Source organism: Anarhichas minor, unplaced genomic scaffold (assembly GCF_050575085.1).
Source record: "Anarhichas minor isolate MPS153535 unplaced genomic scaffold, ASM5057508v1 ptg000003l, whole genome shotgun sequence".
In the NCBI taxonomy this organism is placed as follows: domain Eukaryota; kingdom Metazoa; phylum Chordata; class Actinopteri; order Perciformes; family Anarhichadidae; genus Anarhichas; species Anarhichas minor.
The window spans coordinates 6,125,460-6,142,149 of NW_027466449.1; positions in this window are offsets into that span (position 1 = coordinate 6,125,460).

Sequence of the window (16,690 nt, forward strand, 5' to 3'; positions counted from 1 at the left end):
GTGCAACCGCATCAGGAAGCACCTCAGCCAAAGTGGTCCGACCTACTACCATCATCAACCGATCAATGGTAACGCTTATGGAATGTGACTGAAACACTAAAGCGAGACAATGAAAAGCAGTGAAAGCGAGTAGTAGTAGTACTGCCTTGTTAATAATGCCTTAATAGCACCACAGCATGTTTTCTGTGTGTGTGTGTGTGTGTGTGTGTGTGTGTGTGTGTGTGTGTGTGTGTGTGTGTGTTCAACACGGCAATGGCACGTTTTACTGATTAACACAAATAAATGATGTTCTTAAATACAGGTGGCGGATTTATGTCAAAAAACATTACGCGTCTGCGGGAAAATACATAAGAGGGAAGCTGCTGAATGCTGATCAGGCTTGTGGACCTCATTTGCATTTTTGGGGATAATGAATTAATTAGTCACCCCCAACCATTAAAAAGGCAGAAACAAGCAGGGGATGATCATGTGAATAGTCCGTGAGCAATATTTGGGGGGACTGATTTTAATGGCTAGCCTGCACATCACATCTAATATGATGATCCTGGTTATTTTCTACAGTCTCTGTACTCATTTAGTGGAACAAAATATACATTACGGTTTGAATCCTCTTCATCTCAATGACCTCACACACGAGAGGAGCGTGAAAACAAAGATGGCCTGCATTAAGTTCTAATTAATAGGGTGATTTTCATTTCACAGAGCGAGTGGCTTGACACATTTCCATCGTTTTAAAACGTGATATTGGATCGCTGTTAAAATCCAATTAACTGAAGTAAATAGTTTGAGTGTCGGGTCCCTTCCCCACTAAAGCCAAAACACGGGCAGCAGGAGAGACAGGCAGTCAGGATCAATAGCAATTGAGTTGAGGGGTGGTGTGCAGGGGGTCTTTCATTGTGCTACAAACCATGTTGGTTGTCTTCGTTTCAATAGCAGAAGGTTTGGGGGGGGGGGGGGGGGGTTGTAACAAAGTGCTGGTAGAACCCAGTCCAGCTCCTGAGGGCAACTGTCCTGACAAGTCGTACTCCCCCCTCCACAGAGTAACCCAACACCACGGCAGCCTCAGCTCCTCCCGTATCACAGTGTGTATACATTTCACAATGTCAATGTTTATGATATTTACACACAGTCTGCCCCCCCCCCTTTACACAAACATCCAGAGGATTCAGGATAAGGGGACAGACATGCACACCTCCCTGGGAATCTGATGCTCAATCAAAGCGTTAAAAAAGAAAGAAAGAAGGAATTCAAAGATAACTCAGGCTACACAAGAAGAAACCAGCCAACGTTTTCAGGAGGTTTGAGGGGCTTAAGTCTGGGCCCAGACAGCGGTGAAGGGTGAGTGCAGTGAATCCTCTCTGAAGGCAGCAAAGCTGGATTGGCTGGCGGGGCAGGCTCCCCTCCCCTGGCAGATGAGATCCCATTATCGGGCAGACGAGAAACTCCACCTCCAGGATTTCACAGCTCCTCTGTTTATCACATGGCTCTGTCAAGTTGGGCACCATTAACCGATAATGAAAGGAGACAACCGGTGCAGTTACAAGCAAAGCACTCCACATTCTACAGGCCGAAGCATGTATCTGGGAAGCTGACTGTGTCTATTCAATTCTGTTCGGCATTCAAACGGCCCATCACAATACCTTTTTTTGTTTCCCCCCTGAGCACCACCTTCTGCAGCTACAGAGCCTTCGATCCCGACAGAACAAAAAACGGTTTACTCGGTGCCTCTTTATGAATTCAGAAGAAACGAAATCTAACAGAGCCGAGCGCTGCTCGAGAGAGAAAATGACGCTTTTCTGCCACAGTCTTGTTTCCTAAAGATCATTAAAAGAGAACAATTCCTTGTGAGAGCTAACAAACCCAGAGGGGTGTGTGAGGAGGAGAACGGCGCAATAAAGCAAAACACAAGCTATCATTTTGAAATCTGTTTTCTTGGTCCACATCAAACACAATTAGTGTGAGTGTTGCTAAACAAAAAGACTGCGAGACGGCCACTGAATTAAAAGGCCAACATGGCCCCCTCCTCCTCACCCCTCTGACCACTCCATTTATGGTTTATAGGGTTCTGTAGCCACTTGCGCTCATTAAAAATGAATACTTAACAAAAGCTCTGCCTGCCACACACACACACACACACACACACACACACACACACACACACACACACACACACACACACACACACACACACACACACACACACACACACACACACACACACACACACACACACACACACACACACACACACACACACACACACACAGTTTGCTTTAGCCCGATTTCTCCACACTGGAGGAAAAACAAGTCACTCAGAGGCAGCAAACACAGAGAGAAAGAGAGAAAGTGCTTCGGCGATACAAGCGAGTGAGCCAGTAGCTGAAACAACACAAAAAAGTGACATGGATGACTGAGCCAAGCCTGTGAGAGACTTGGCAAGCCTCAGAGGCCCTGGCCTCTTAAGCACTCATATCTAGTAACTTCATTTAATACATTCACCAGGGATGAGCAGACAAGTCGAAGGAAAAAAAAATAAAAAGGGATTGAGAGAAGAAAACAGACTTGTAAACCAAAAGGAGGGTTAGGTTGTGGCGGTGGTGGTGGGGGTGTACTTCAGAAGCTCCACTTTAACACATGACTAAATCTCTACGGTGTAACAAGCTAACTTCCCCGCTGCCAAAACATAATACGAGGAGGAAAAAAACAAAAAAAAAACGGATGTGCTAGATTGAACCGTAGTGAGACCATTTTACCGTTCTCGGGTAGGTATTATCTAGAGGAGCTGTTCTTCTCATATTAAAAAAAAAAACGCAAACGGTGCTTTTCCAGATGGGGCTTTAAAAGCAGCGACTCTCTCTTCACCACACGTACTAAACCCATAAAGAACAAAGTCTGTGTGACTGCTGCTTGAAGTTACTGTTCCTCATACTGACGGCAAGTGCTGATAGGCCTCCCCCTTCTCTGCTTGCAGGCAAGCAAAAAAGAAAAAGAAAAAGAAAAGCTGACTTCAAAATCATTCATTGCCCCTTTTAGCCTTCATGGATTCTTAAGAGAGCGCTTTACAAGTTGGGGGAATCCAAAGGGAAAATAGGGCCTTACAGGACTAATTAAAACACAGACTTTGCCTGGAGGGGGTTGAGAGAAGGGGAAGCAATAAAACAATCCTCTCCAATCACCCAACAAAAGTAACTCGAGGAAATTACTCGACTGAAATATGGTGAACTACACTTGTGGATACGCGTAGATTCAAGGACTATTGCGTTAAAAAGAACAACATTCAACAGAGGAAAAAAAAGACCTTTAAAGAAAAGAGGTCGGACATTTCTCTGTACGAGCAAAAACAGCCCAATTATGGCGACAAAAGACCAACTGAAAATCAAGACGTCCTCTGGAGTCAATCCAGACAGACAGCTAGTAATTAACCTGCGTGCCTTTGTTTGCGATCATTAACACAGTTGTACAAATGTGAAAGAAGCCAAGGAATGGTATTTCACTTTAGGCAATCATTGCAGGGTCTAGCCCCACATAGCTATCTTGTTTACATAGCTATTCACAGTCACATTTGGCAGCGTCGCAACACTCTGAAAACCAAGACACTTGTAGGCTACATATGTCTAATCTCTTTGCCAAGCTACACGAGCTACTCAAGAGAGTGAAACTTGCTTGCAGCAGCCATTTGGTAAAACTATTGCAATTTTTTTTTTTTTTTTTTTTTTTTTAATTAACGTAAGTAAACCTTATTCCAGACGGAGGTGTCGGCCACCTGGCAGACAAATTGATCAAATGTTAGTGAGAGGAATCACAGCATTTACAGTAGAGCAACAGCAGAGAGCTCATTTGCAGGCTTTGACACAGTATACGAGCAAAACAAACAACTGCTTTTAATAGAAGCTCCCACTGTCAACAGTCTCCATTAGATCCCCGGCTTGTTGAAATGAAGAACGAAGCTTAAGGGAGACGAAGGCCGGCATGTGAAATGCTTTATGAGCCAGAAAAACCAACTCTGTAGGTCCATAAACCCACATATAGAAAGTGAAAAGAGACAAACAAGTGCACATGTGTAATAACTTAGATGCCGTCTCACTGAGCCCCTGATTTTTCCACAGACATGCTTCAAGCTTTCACATGGACCGTCTGTGTCCGGCTGATTCTCCGGGCTAAACAGGGCCTCATTCATCTGAATAAAAGAGCAGTTCAGCCTGCCGCGGCTGCACTGAGAACAGACTCTGAGGAATGAGACTTTATTTCCAAGGAGGGCCGCAGAGAGAGAGAGAGACAGAGTGCAGGCCGTGGCGAAAAAAAAGAGGAAGTTTACATTTCAGGCAAATCCCTTTGTGAACAAAAACTCAGCAAGATAAACAAATAGTACGTGTTTGAAGCTTAGCTCTGGAAGCAGTTAGTAACATTCTATTCCAGCGGGGTGAAAATGTGTTTAAAAGTCATCAGCAGTCAGCAAATGGAAGCTCCACCATCATGAGAGAGAGAGAGAGAGAGAGAGAGAGAGAGAGTGGCGGTTGGGGTGTGTGATTCCTGTGCGGTTACTGTCTCAAAGCTAATCTGCTCAAATAGCCAGTGACTGCTCCATTTCACACAGAGCACATGGCCGTCTCACCTCCATACACTGCCACCATATGGACAGAGAGCGGAGGTGCAGCTCCATGCTGTTGCTGTGCTAAAAAGAGGCGGCGGGTCGGGGGGAGAAGAGAGCAGAGGCTCACAATGTGTAAAACAAAAAAATGAACTCCCTACACTGTCATGTGTTAAGATGCTCAATATGGCGCAATGGCCCACAAACCTGGACTTCTTCCTCCAGCAGCAACGCTTATTCAGAAATCAATTACTCTCCTCTGGTCGCACTCGGCTGCTCTCAGTGTGCGCTGATGATTCCACATCTAGTTTACAGATACACAGTGAGAACTAGAATACGCACATCCACTATAGGAGATTCTCAAGTCATTCAAGCTAATTCTTTAGATCTTGAATTTTTCCATCTCGCTTTACAAACATTCTTTTTTTTTTTTCTCTCTCTCTCTCTCTCTCTCTCCAATTTGGCATGAATTACAGCAGAGAAGTAATCTCAAAGGAAAACGCACCGTCAGCGTGTCAACACGGGGTGCGGCGAGAGAAGGACGTGTTATTCAGAAAGACAGCACACAGACTGGGTGTTGAGGTCGCGTTATGAGATTGGACTGTTTTATTGGGAGCGAATGGGTAAAGGTCTGTCCGCGTGCAGTCGGCGCAGACAGTTGGGAGATCAGTGCTGAGGTCAAGAGGAGCCACTTAGCTGTGCTTTGGCCTTCCAACCCCGCGGCGTTCAGACTCAACCGCTGAACTGTGCGAGTAGATAAAAAGCTTGGCAGCAGTCTCGCAACTACAGACGGCTACTAATGCACGCAGGCTTTATTTATGGCTTTTTAAAGGTACAAAATGGAAATTAATGGGAAGCTTGCTCATTAGCCAGCATATATATTAGGTTAGCCTCACTAGTGCAGATCCCCAAAGGCACTACATCTAGGTTCTTGCTATGAACAAACAAAGCAATAAACAATCCACACGAAAAAAAACGACACCTCTCTCAATTCAAGCTAAACCGTGAAGGTCATAGATTTTTTTTCTCTCCAACTATCACCACTATAATTTGATAAGTGAGTTAATAAGATTCAAACTAGATTTGATGCTGTTTTTTTTCCTTCTCCACTGCACATTATTACAACAGCAATGAGACAAGAAGAATAGCCGTCCCCTTTGATGTCTCTGGTGGGGAGATAATGTGCGGAAATCTGAGAATCATATGTTAGGTGTGATCTATGATTACATGGCAAGCCCACTAATCTTTGTCTTTTATTGTTTGGACTTATGAATCAACTGAGCATGGAAAAGTGTTTCTCATTACGCTGTTGTGGACACAGAGAGAATTGCTACTTAGAAGTGGAGAGCTGGAAATTCTGCAAATTGCTTGTTTGGATGCACATATTCTGCATAATGCATGGCGCATCTAACGGATAATAGATGTGTGTGTGTGTGTGTGGGGGGGGGGGGGGTAGGAAGTGAGTATGCATGTAAAAGAAAGCAAACAAGTGGGAGAGACTGGGGGGGAAATAAGAGATAGGCCAACACCGTTGCTATTCGACAGAGAGCAGAGCGGAGAGCTAACGTGCAGCATGCTAACTGTCTCTGTATAAAAAGGAATACACAGAGGAGGCTTTGGTGCAACATTAGCTCCATGAGACAGCTTGTGGAAGAGGGATGGATGGAGGGAAAGATGGATGGGTCGTGTGAGGGAAGGAAAGGGAGGGAGTGCAAGCCAGAGCACTCTCCCTGTTCCTGCACACATCAGCAGCAGGAGGGCAGGGATGCGCGGAGGCCACAGCAAGCCAATTACCAAAACTCATTAAGTAACCTGCTAGTCGGCTTTGAACTGCAGCAGCAGCCCCCCCCCCCCCCCCTATATATCGTGACTGGATTCTCTGCCGCTGTTCTGGAAATTCAGATAGTCGCTGCTCTGACTCTTCTACAAGCATAAATGGCGGGAGAGGAAAGCATAAATGGCAAAACAGTAATCACATTTTCACATGCCTTCATTGGAATTACAAGTGCAACGCAGGAGTGAAACAGCGATGAAGGTGATTGGTAGATTGGCGGCTTAAAGACATCCCGTTGCCAAAGACAGTATTGCACCGGTTGCAAAGGAAGGAGAGAGGGGGGGGGGGGGGGTAATGCTAAAATATAGGAAATAATGCATCCCAACACAAACACAGAAGTGGGTTAACATGAGTTAGCAGTTGAGGGATAAATGAGTGCTGACAGGCTTGAGCTGTTCTCTCCACTGGAACAGAAAGTAGTGGGAAAGATGGCAGCGAGGAGGAGGAGGAGGAGGAGGAGGAGGAGGAGGACAGTGGAGAAGACGAAGCATAATGAGGGGGGGGGGGGGGGGATGATGATGGAAAGATATAAGGCTGAGAGCACCAAGGGCAGGTAGAGTACATGATCAAGGTCCAGTGGGTGTGGAATAGAAACATTTTGGGGTAAAGGAGTGTGAGGTTAGGGCAGAGGCACCGTTAGTCAGCGCTGCAGTGTCACGGAGAATTGTTGACTAACCTTGACTGCATTCACCTCCTAGCTCACACTGCCTCTCAACAAGTATTGACACAACGACAATCTGCAAGAGAAAAACTGAAGGGGAAGGACAGACACAGACACACACACAGACACACACACACACACACACACACACAGAGGACGGGGGGGATAAAAAAACAAAACATAAATGATGTGCAAATGGAACAAACGAGATGATAACAGCTTGACAGTAGAGGTGTATGCATGGGTAAAGTCAGCAGAGCCATATTTGGCATCATGTTGAACACACGGTGAATGTTGCCATTGAAAGAAGGCGCACAAAACACTAAAATAATACCCCTCACAGTGCAGTTAACATTGTCTATGAGGAGATTGTGAGCATTTATTCTAAGCCAGTATTCATTTCCCTCTTCTCAATAAACCTCTCTGGATACACTCAGATCTAGGCACTCATACCTGCTGCACACACTGTTAAACACACACACACACACACACACACACACACACACAGTCCCCCCCCCACCACTGAACCTCCCCCATTATCCCATGAGCCCTCTCTTCTCTGCCGTGCTTGACAAGAGCTTGGAAATAAAAACATCACAGCTCTGCCTCGCAGCACCTGTTCAATAACATTGACATTTCACATTCAGCATCCGCACACCAGGAGATTCTCTGCATTTACTCTCTTTAACACCCAGAAAGACACACACACGCACGCACACACGCACACACCATCAATCTGCAACATTTCAATGCTAGCATTTCACTACTGCACAGACTGGGGAGGTGTGTGATGCGTGTGCATTTATGTCGAGCATGTGCCTGCAGCCATATTCAGGGTGTAACAATCCGAATTAATTGAAATCTTCATTTTGTGGAAATAGTGTCGAGCAGAATTGGGTCCTTTTCATCAAAACTGCTGATTGCAGTTAATTATCATCAATCAATTACTCAAGATGTTCATGTTATTCAATGGTTTACCACTTTGTGGGTTGGTTGCAAAAACCAAATGAATGATGAGGATGATTTAGGAAAATATTTCAACATGGTGTAGAATACATATAGAATAGAATAGTGCAGCCTATGTGTTTGTTTAGTGTGATAATATGTAGCTCTGATTACTATGAGGATGAGAACATTTAGGACATCTTATAGACAAGATAAAATGATGAGCGACTAATGAATATGTAATACTGCAGAGGAACATGTGTAGGATTTGTCTGAGCTATTTTTCTTAAAAAGGGGAGGTTGCGGCTGGTTTCCTAATCAATTATTTCTTCGTGGCAACGCTGGTACAAAACAACATCCCATGATATTTACCAGATGCACAAAACGATACTATAAACTCGTTATTATTCATTCCCTGCTTCTGATGCAATATGCCTCGTGAATTCAGCCTGCTTTTGGAAGTGAAATGGCCTGTTCCCTTTTTTGAATTTGAAGATAACGCCAGGTGTGCGTCGAATAGAAATCCAAGCATCTCCGTCCGTGCAGCCTCAGCACAGCGAGCCGAGTACACTGTCGAGAATAGCACAAATACACACGCCCAGATAAGCACATAACATTTATACGCACGGCATGATCAAATTCAACCTAAAGAGGATTTCGGGGTCATAGATATTTGATGTTAACATTTGGCTCAATTTTCTTTCAGATGCACCGTGCACGCTATAATACATGTTTTCATAGTTGGCACCTGGGGAAAAAGATGAAATATGCAGCGGGCCACCTAGCGCCAGGGCTCAGTGGTGTCACCAGGTGTGGCCTAACCTGAGCGGCTGAGCGGGGACATCTGTTTGACGGCATTAGAGCCATCAAGAGCCCTGCCATAACCACAGATTAAATGGCAGTAAATCTGAGGATTAGATCCGCGTATGAATAGCTCACATTGATTTGGAAATCCCTTCAGTAACTCTGGAATTTCCACAGGGACAGACAATGTGGCCATCAAACACCCATACACAGGGACTCATCTGTCTCCAGTTGTGTTTTTTCTTTTCTTTTTTTTTTAAATCAGTCTGTGACAAACCAATCGCATATCTCGGCCTAGAAGCCGTATCCAAATGGCAAAAAGCATGCAACATCATTCATCAGACTACCCATCCATCCCGTCTCTCCCTCAAGTCACCACGGAGCAACTAAAACACGCTCAACAGGCCTAGAAACGTCCATTCCTATCTCCTAGTGTGTGTGTGTGTGTGCGCGCTCATGTGAGAGCAGAATCCCTTCCGTGCTCAGCGAGTTGAGGGTTATTCTATGTGAGCACTTTTGGGGTGATGTGGATGATGACAAAGACAAACATGGCCTCTCCTCCTTCAGCTGCCTGGCCTCTTATGTGAATATGCATGCACTCACACACGCTCCGGCCCCAGAGAGACCTTTCTGACACGACAATCCCCAAATCCCGCGCTGAAACCTCAATCCCCTTCCGACCACCATGATTCCCCCCCCCCCCCCCCCCGGAAGCTGGCTGACATCAAAGACGAGCTCTAACACTTTCATGACTTCAGTCCGCCGTCTGTCCACCACATGCGCGTCAGGGAAAAAAAGCCACTATTTTAACACCAGCCCCATGCTAACCACTTCAAACATCTCCATAACACAACACCAAGAAGCTAAAGATAGCATCTTCACTATTCCCATACTGTAAGAGGCGAGTGATAAGTGCGTTAGGATAGGAGCAATGATTCCAAACGTTTGTTTTAAAAAAAAAAAATAGAAAACAAATACTGCAACAAGAAATTCAGTCCAAAATAAATACCTTTTTGATAACCTGATTCATTAATCCATAAGTGCTGCATTGGTCATTATAGCTGACCACCTATCAAGCGACTACCTGGTGATTAGTGTGCATTTTGAGGAGGCTCCATTAACCTTTGAGAAACAGTGTGGAGGCTGCAGTGTCTAGCCAAGTGGAACGCTCTCCTTACTACCTCAGAGAAAAAGACTCTGGGGAGGTGAGTGAGACAGAGACAGAGAGACCGACAGAGAGAGAGAGAGAGAGAGAGAGAGAGAGAGAGAGAGAGAGAGAGAGAGAGAGAGAGAGACAGAGACAGAGAGATACTGAGAGACACTGAGAAACTCAGTGTGACAGTAGAGCAGCTCCTGTTAGGTAAGCACATTGAGCCGTCAGGCCGGCACATTCATCAACACACAGAATGCCAGTCAGCAGCACCAGCAGGCTTGCTGCCTCTCTGCCGCGGTACTGTTACTGTGGTGAGGTGAGGAGGGGAGGGGGGGGAGGGGAGGGGGGGGGGGGGGGGGTGAGCTAGAGTGACAGGGAGGCATTAGCAAAGCAGATTTGGACCATTCACCCCTGCGTTTGGCAGTACCAATGATTCTATGTATGGCTCGGGTGGTTTTGACTAGCATTACCACTGCACTAATAGACCGGCCATGGGCTGCTAATGATATCATTACCATACATGCGCTGTAATAGTCTGGACGCGGGGGCGCAGCCAAGATCAATGGACAGCAAAATCTGGATCAATTGATTAGTGTGCCGCTGTGAAGCTGCTGAAACATATTTTGCGCACAGTCAATGTGTTGTTGGATAGGCCGTGAATGAATTGGGTCCCTGCCTGTTTTCGGAGTGCAGCATCCAGACACGGGGTTCTGCGAGTGGACCCGTGCCACATGAGAAGTGAGCCCAATTGGCAGCGCTGATGAGCTTCCTGCGCTCATCTTAATGTCAAGCAAACCCACCACCAGTACACACACAAAGCTCCAAATTAGGGCTAAAATGACTTACATTCCCGACAAAGTGAAAACAAATGAACACTTGTGAGTCATTTCTATTATCCCTTTGTCATTGTGAAAAGTCATGCCGCCACAATATCAAAGTGGTTTTGTTTGGAAAGCCATGTAACCAGCAACGAGCCCGCGAGTAGAGACAATGTGTTTTAACTCACATGCTGTGCAAAGGCACATTTGCTTTTGTTCAACACGCACAGCAAAGCATTTCAAGGCAATAAACACATTGTTGTGTAAAGATGGAAAAGTATCATCGGAGATTAGACTCTTCCAGTAGCTTTGCATTCATTTTGCATGAGGATTGCAGGACACTGCGACATCTAAATTTAGAGTAAATTCTTATTCACACTATGACTTTTAAAATCTTAATCATGAAGCATACGACTAAGGTTGTGTTCTTTCAACAAAGCTAGTTTGAATTGGCATCAATGGGGACACATCTTCTTTTTTTAATAAGGTTCTGAAATATGCAATCAGTGACATTTGTCTGTGTAGGTGTGACTAAAGAGAAGGTCTGGTCATTATCAGACTTTGTGAGCTCTAATGTTTAATTTAGACCTGTAGCCATTGGTCAGTTTAACAATTAGTTGATCGACAAAAGAAATAAACTGCATTAATTGTCATGATAGATTTTTAGCAAATGGGTTTTAGCTTTTCAATTGTGAAGGTTTTCGTGTTTTCTTACTCTACTATGACAGTAAACGATTCAGTTGAATTAATACCGCTGCCATAAAATGCATCTTCCGAGCATCACAAAAAGGAGCCATTTATTGCAGCGCTATCGTATTAGATTGTATTATATTTTACAGATATTCATTCATCGTGTGCACCTTCTGAACAGCGTTTCATGTTTGGATCATAAAGCGCTCTCATCTTTTCCTGCGACCGACTCGGTCTCAATCACGACTGTAATTTGAGAGCAGGCTGATTGTGTTCGGAGGCAGCTGATTGCGCTGATGAGCAGAGAGCTACCGAGGAGAAGAAAGTGGGCCATCCACACTGAAAACATCAATGACATCAATGACAGGCAGGGTGATATAAGGTTGTGAAAGAGGCTTTTTCACAAACGATTGCCCCGTCACCCTGTCACGCATGCAAACTGGCCAGAAACAATCCTGTTTAAATGAATCTCTAGTCCAACCTTGAGATAACAGCACTGACAACCGGAACACTTTTACAGTGCAGCGACACTAAATCACATTTAAGTGAGGCCAATCTATCCTGAGGGTTAAATCTATTTGTGGCTTGAGGCAGCGTGATGTAAAATATTCCGGTATACAAAAGGCTAATGCAGGTAAATCACACCTCGTGGACTTGAATGCTTGACACTAAGCTTCCTGGCACACTAGCTAGCTCGAGTGGGCGAGAAATGAACCCCGTTATGTGTCCTGACACCGGGCCCTGCTCCCCGGCAAATACAAACATGCCTCTCACTTACTGGCTGCCGGGCGCCCACAGCCCCATACATCAGCATTATAAAAGGAGCCTCGGCAGCCTCAAGGTCAGCTCAATTTCCTCCCGCCGTTATGAAGTATCAGAATCACAGCGAGAGAGGGGGGCACCCATACACATGTTAAGAAATGATTTAGGGAGCGAGGGAGGGAGAGAACGAGAGGGAGGGAGGGAGGGAGGGAGAGGGAGGGAGGGAGGGAGGTGTGGAGTGTAAAGGAGAGGTGGTGTGTAATACAATGGGGGAACTGTGACAAATCACCAGGAGAGAAGCAACCTCTTCTACAGTAAAGATGTGTGAGCGCGGGCATTTGTGAGGAAATGGAGAGAACATTAAGCCTACTTGCTCATTCCACCGCTAAGAGAATATAGTCAGTCTGTAGTATAAGTAATGGGATGGAACAGTTTTTGTTTAACAAGCCGATTCCACTTGTGTAATCGCTCAAGTGTTAAGTCTGTGAAACTACAAAGCAATTAGGCCTACCGAATTATTGTTTCGAAAAAAACGCGAATACGATGTTTACCATTTACTGTAATTAAATTCTAAGCTGCTACACGGGCATGACAGCGACCTAATGCAAACTAAATGTCTTTTTTTTCTTCTTTTTTTTTTGAGATCTGGGCCCATTCATCACATGCCCAAGCAATTTGATAAATTACACAGAAGCATGAAAGCTGATCATTTGCGTGGCAGAGAGTTCTGTGTGTGTGTGTGTGTGTGTGTGTGTGTGTGTGTGCGTGCGTGCGTTGCCTCTCTCTGCCTGAGCCGGCAGTCATCCTTGGCTGCATCGCTGGCTGAGGTTTGACATCTTCAGCTAAGAGCCTGGGGAAATAACAGCAAATTCACTTAATGGCACCACCTCATCTATTCCTCATGCAGAGGAGAGGAGAGGAGAGAGTTCCTCGAGGTGTTACAAAATGGCTGTGTGCTCTCGGCTGTGCTGCCTGTCTCTCCCAGCCATGAGGGGTGCAGGTGTGTGGGTAAACACACAGACTGCATTGAGATCCATCACCGGCCGCGGTCAGCCACCAGCTGTAATTTGCAGTCAACTCTGACCCGTTGCGAAAAAGCCAGCCCGCCTGTGGTGTAGCTACAAAGCTTTTTGTGGTGACAGCATAATCTGGTCCGGTGCGTGTGTGTGTGTGTGTGTGTGTGTATATGTGTGTGTGTGTGTGGTTGTATACGGGTATGTGTGTGCGATGATCTGAACGTGCAAAGACAAACATATAGAGACCTGAATGCCGTGATGCTGTGCATGGCTGCAGGTACGTGCATGCATGTGTAAGTAAGCGTGTGTGTGTGTGTGTGTGTGTGTGTGTCTGCAGGGAGAGCTACAGAGCCAGAGGTGTACTGGCCACACTCCATCTTTGCGTGAGGTTTTGCAGAACAATCCAAAGCAGCTGGGAGGGAGCTGGGCCGGTTTGCACTTGGATAACATCTCAGTGAAACAAGCAGGCTTTTTACAAGGACTGCAGTTTTTCAATACTTCACCCAATTGAGACGATCAATTATGAATGAGCACGTAAACACACTTTTCTAAATCACCCTAACCGGAATACTTTCATATTCAGAGAAAGCACAACCACATTAAGACACGCATTCATTCAACAGCATTTAAAGATGCATGTACACCTTAATGGAGTGATGAATCACGGTCAGAGATTTGACAGGATTTTAAAGAAATCTACCTGCTTGATAAAAACAGGCTCTACCATCTGACTCAGCGTTAAAGCAGCTGCAAGATGCTCGGTGTTATTCCAGAAGCCACACAAAAGGCTTTCAAAGAGTAGCAACATGACAGAGATGTGGTTTAAAGCTGATTACGGGTAAAAAACTAATGTTGCAACATAATGCGGAGGAGGCGTCTCAAGATATTTATTAGATTATGCCGGTTTGCGTGTAAATGGGAATTAGTAACTCACATAAACAGCTAGTAGAACTATGTATTTAGAATAAGGTCAATTGTAAAATTGCTGCATGTAAATGCTGGCTGCAACTATACATAATTTAATATTTGTACAATTATTTTCATTATCAATTTATCTAATCTGCAATATTTTTTCTCAATTACTCACTTTCCTAGAGTCTGAGGTGGCAGTCAAATAGCTTTTTAGTCGATCCAACAGTCAAAACCCAAAGATGTTCTGTTTATATGGCGAGACAAGAAGCTGGGGCCATCAAATGTTTACATTACTTATCGATTACCAAGCAGACTGTTATAATCTAAAATGAGACCAAGAGGATGTTTTATCCAGCAGACATGTTCTCATTAAGGAAAGTGTTGGGCCAGGAATTAAAGGTGCAAGACACTATCGGCTCTCAACGGATCGCAACACGTAGAGGGCGAGACAGCGAAAGTGCTGACAGAGCGAACGGCGTTTACCTGAGGAGACGACACCGTCAGTCCGGACGCCATTATATAAGCTGCTCATTCACAGTGCAAAATAATCTATTGCAGGGAGCCACACTGTGTTATTTGCATCCATTTCTAGCAGTGGAGTCTGTGAATAGAGCCGCTGATAACAGCTGAATAATATGTATCAGTGAGTGCAGTGGTGCTGGAGTGATGGACGCCTCCTGTGTGCTTTCCTCTTACATAAAGCTCTCACTCTCCTCTCCAATCTGAGTGAGTGGCTTCCCACTACTCGGCTCCCCACGGTTAGCTTGTCAGCAACCTCTCCATCTCCCCCCCCCCCGCACCTGCACCTGACACCGCGAGTGTTCTGTCACCCACCTCGCCCCCCCGGAGAAAATGTTCACCCCCACCCACCCAGCTAGCTCCCAGCAGCCCCTGGGGCACGGGACAATTAAAAAAAAGAAAAAAAAAAAAAAGAGGCAGGAGCTCAGTGGAGCTGTCATGCTGAGTCTCATATGGGACCTTGCTTGTAATGCTGCAGCAGTAGGGGGGGGGGGGGGTTTTGGTGTCGGAGCCCAAAGAAAATAATACAGCGTGTCTGCTGTGCTTGAGATCAACATTCACTGGAGTGCGAGGCGATGGCAGCATATCAACACCCTGAAAGCAATGCAGTGTGGCTGGAGGGATATATTTGGCCTTACAGTATTCAGACTGTATTGTCTAACACACACACACACACACACACACACACTGGTGTCAGCCAATTACAAGCTTGCCCTGACTGCCCTTGACTACACTCCCTGTCAAAACCCTCTGCACTGTCTTTTTTTGCCCGTCTTGCTCCTCTTTTTTTTGCTTCTTCCACTTTTTTTTTTCTCCGTCTTCAGGGTGTGAAATATTTAGCAGCCCCATCTAAATACACCTTCAGGCACAGAGTCAGAGCCGTCTCCCTGCCCAGGTAAGTAGCAATATATGAGAGAGAGAGAGAGAGAGAGAGAGAGAGAGAGAGAGAGAGAGAGAGAGAGAGAGAGAGAGAGAGAGAGAGAGAGAGAGAGAGAGAGAGAGAGAGAGAGAGAGAGAGAGAGAGAGAGAGAGAGAGAGAGAGAGAGAGAGAGCTCGGTGTAATATCTCATCAACATTATTAAATCATTTCTCCCCTCGGCGGTCCCTGGGTGGTCTTGGCTTGTGTTATTTCGCAGTCAGGGTTCAGTGGCCTCGGCTCCTAGGGTTGAGTCTGGCCGCTTTGCAAGCCGAGCGCCGTGCTAAGCAGGTGTCGGGGGAGTTTCCCCTCAATTAAGCAAAGGTAAAGTAATGCCTCTCACCATGGCGGCGCCATGAATACATTAGTCTTGCTGTCACCACGGGCTAGAGCATCGAGACGCGTGAAGAAGACAGACAGCCGGTTGCTCCAAACGCCGCTGAAGCCGATTAAGCAAACTATAGCACGAGGATTGTATTGTAATCAAAGGCTTATTTTAGATACTAAGCAGATGAAATGGCCTACAGGATATGATCTGAAAAAACTGAATTTATGTGGACGAATACATCAACATAATCAATTCTAATATATACCAAAAAACAGACACCAGTGCAGTAACATTTTGTTCTCGGGTTGCTGGGAGTTAGGCTAATGAGTTTGTATTAGATGACACCGGATCCTTGTTGTGTTAATTAAAGCACGATGAATTGATGCCGATGAAAAATGAGCGTGACCCACAGCCTCAGTGAGAGACACGGCCAGGAAAAACAGATCTCTCTGTTAAGTCTTTGTCGAGGCGAGACTTCCGAGAGAAAACGCATTTTTTGAAACTGAAATCAATTATCCGATTAACTAGAAGTGGCAAACATCTGGGAAATCAGTGGCACCCGAGATAAGAATAAGCTCCTCTCACTATATTTATATGAATACATGTGACGAGTGTATCGTTTGTACGTTTGTTACTCGCTACTTTGAGAAATCAAAAGCAACACCAACACTTATATATCTATTCACACCATCTCAGTCAAATAAATAAATAAAAACTGCTTTCTTGACATTTTTAGCCAGCACA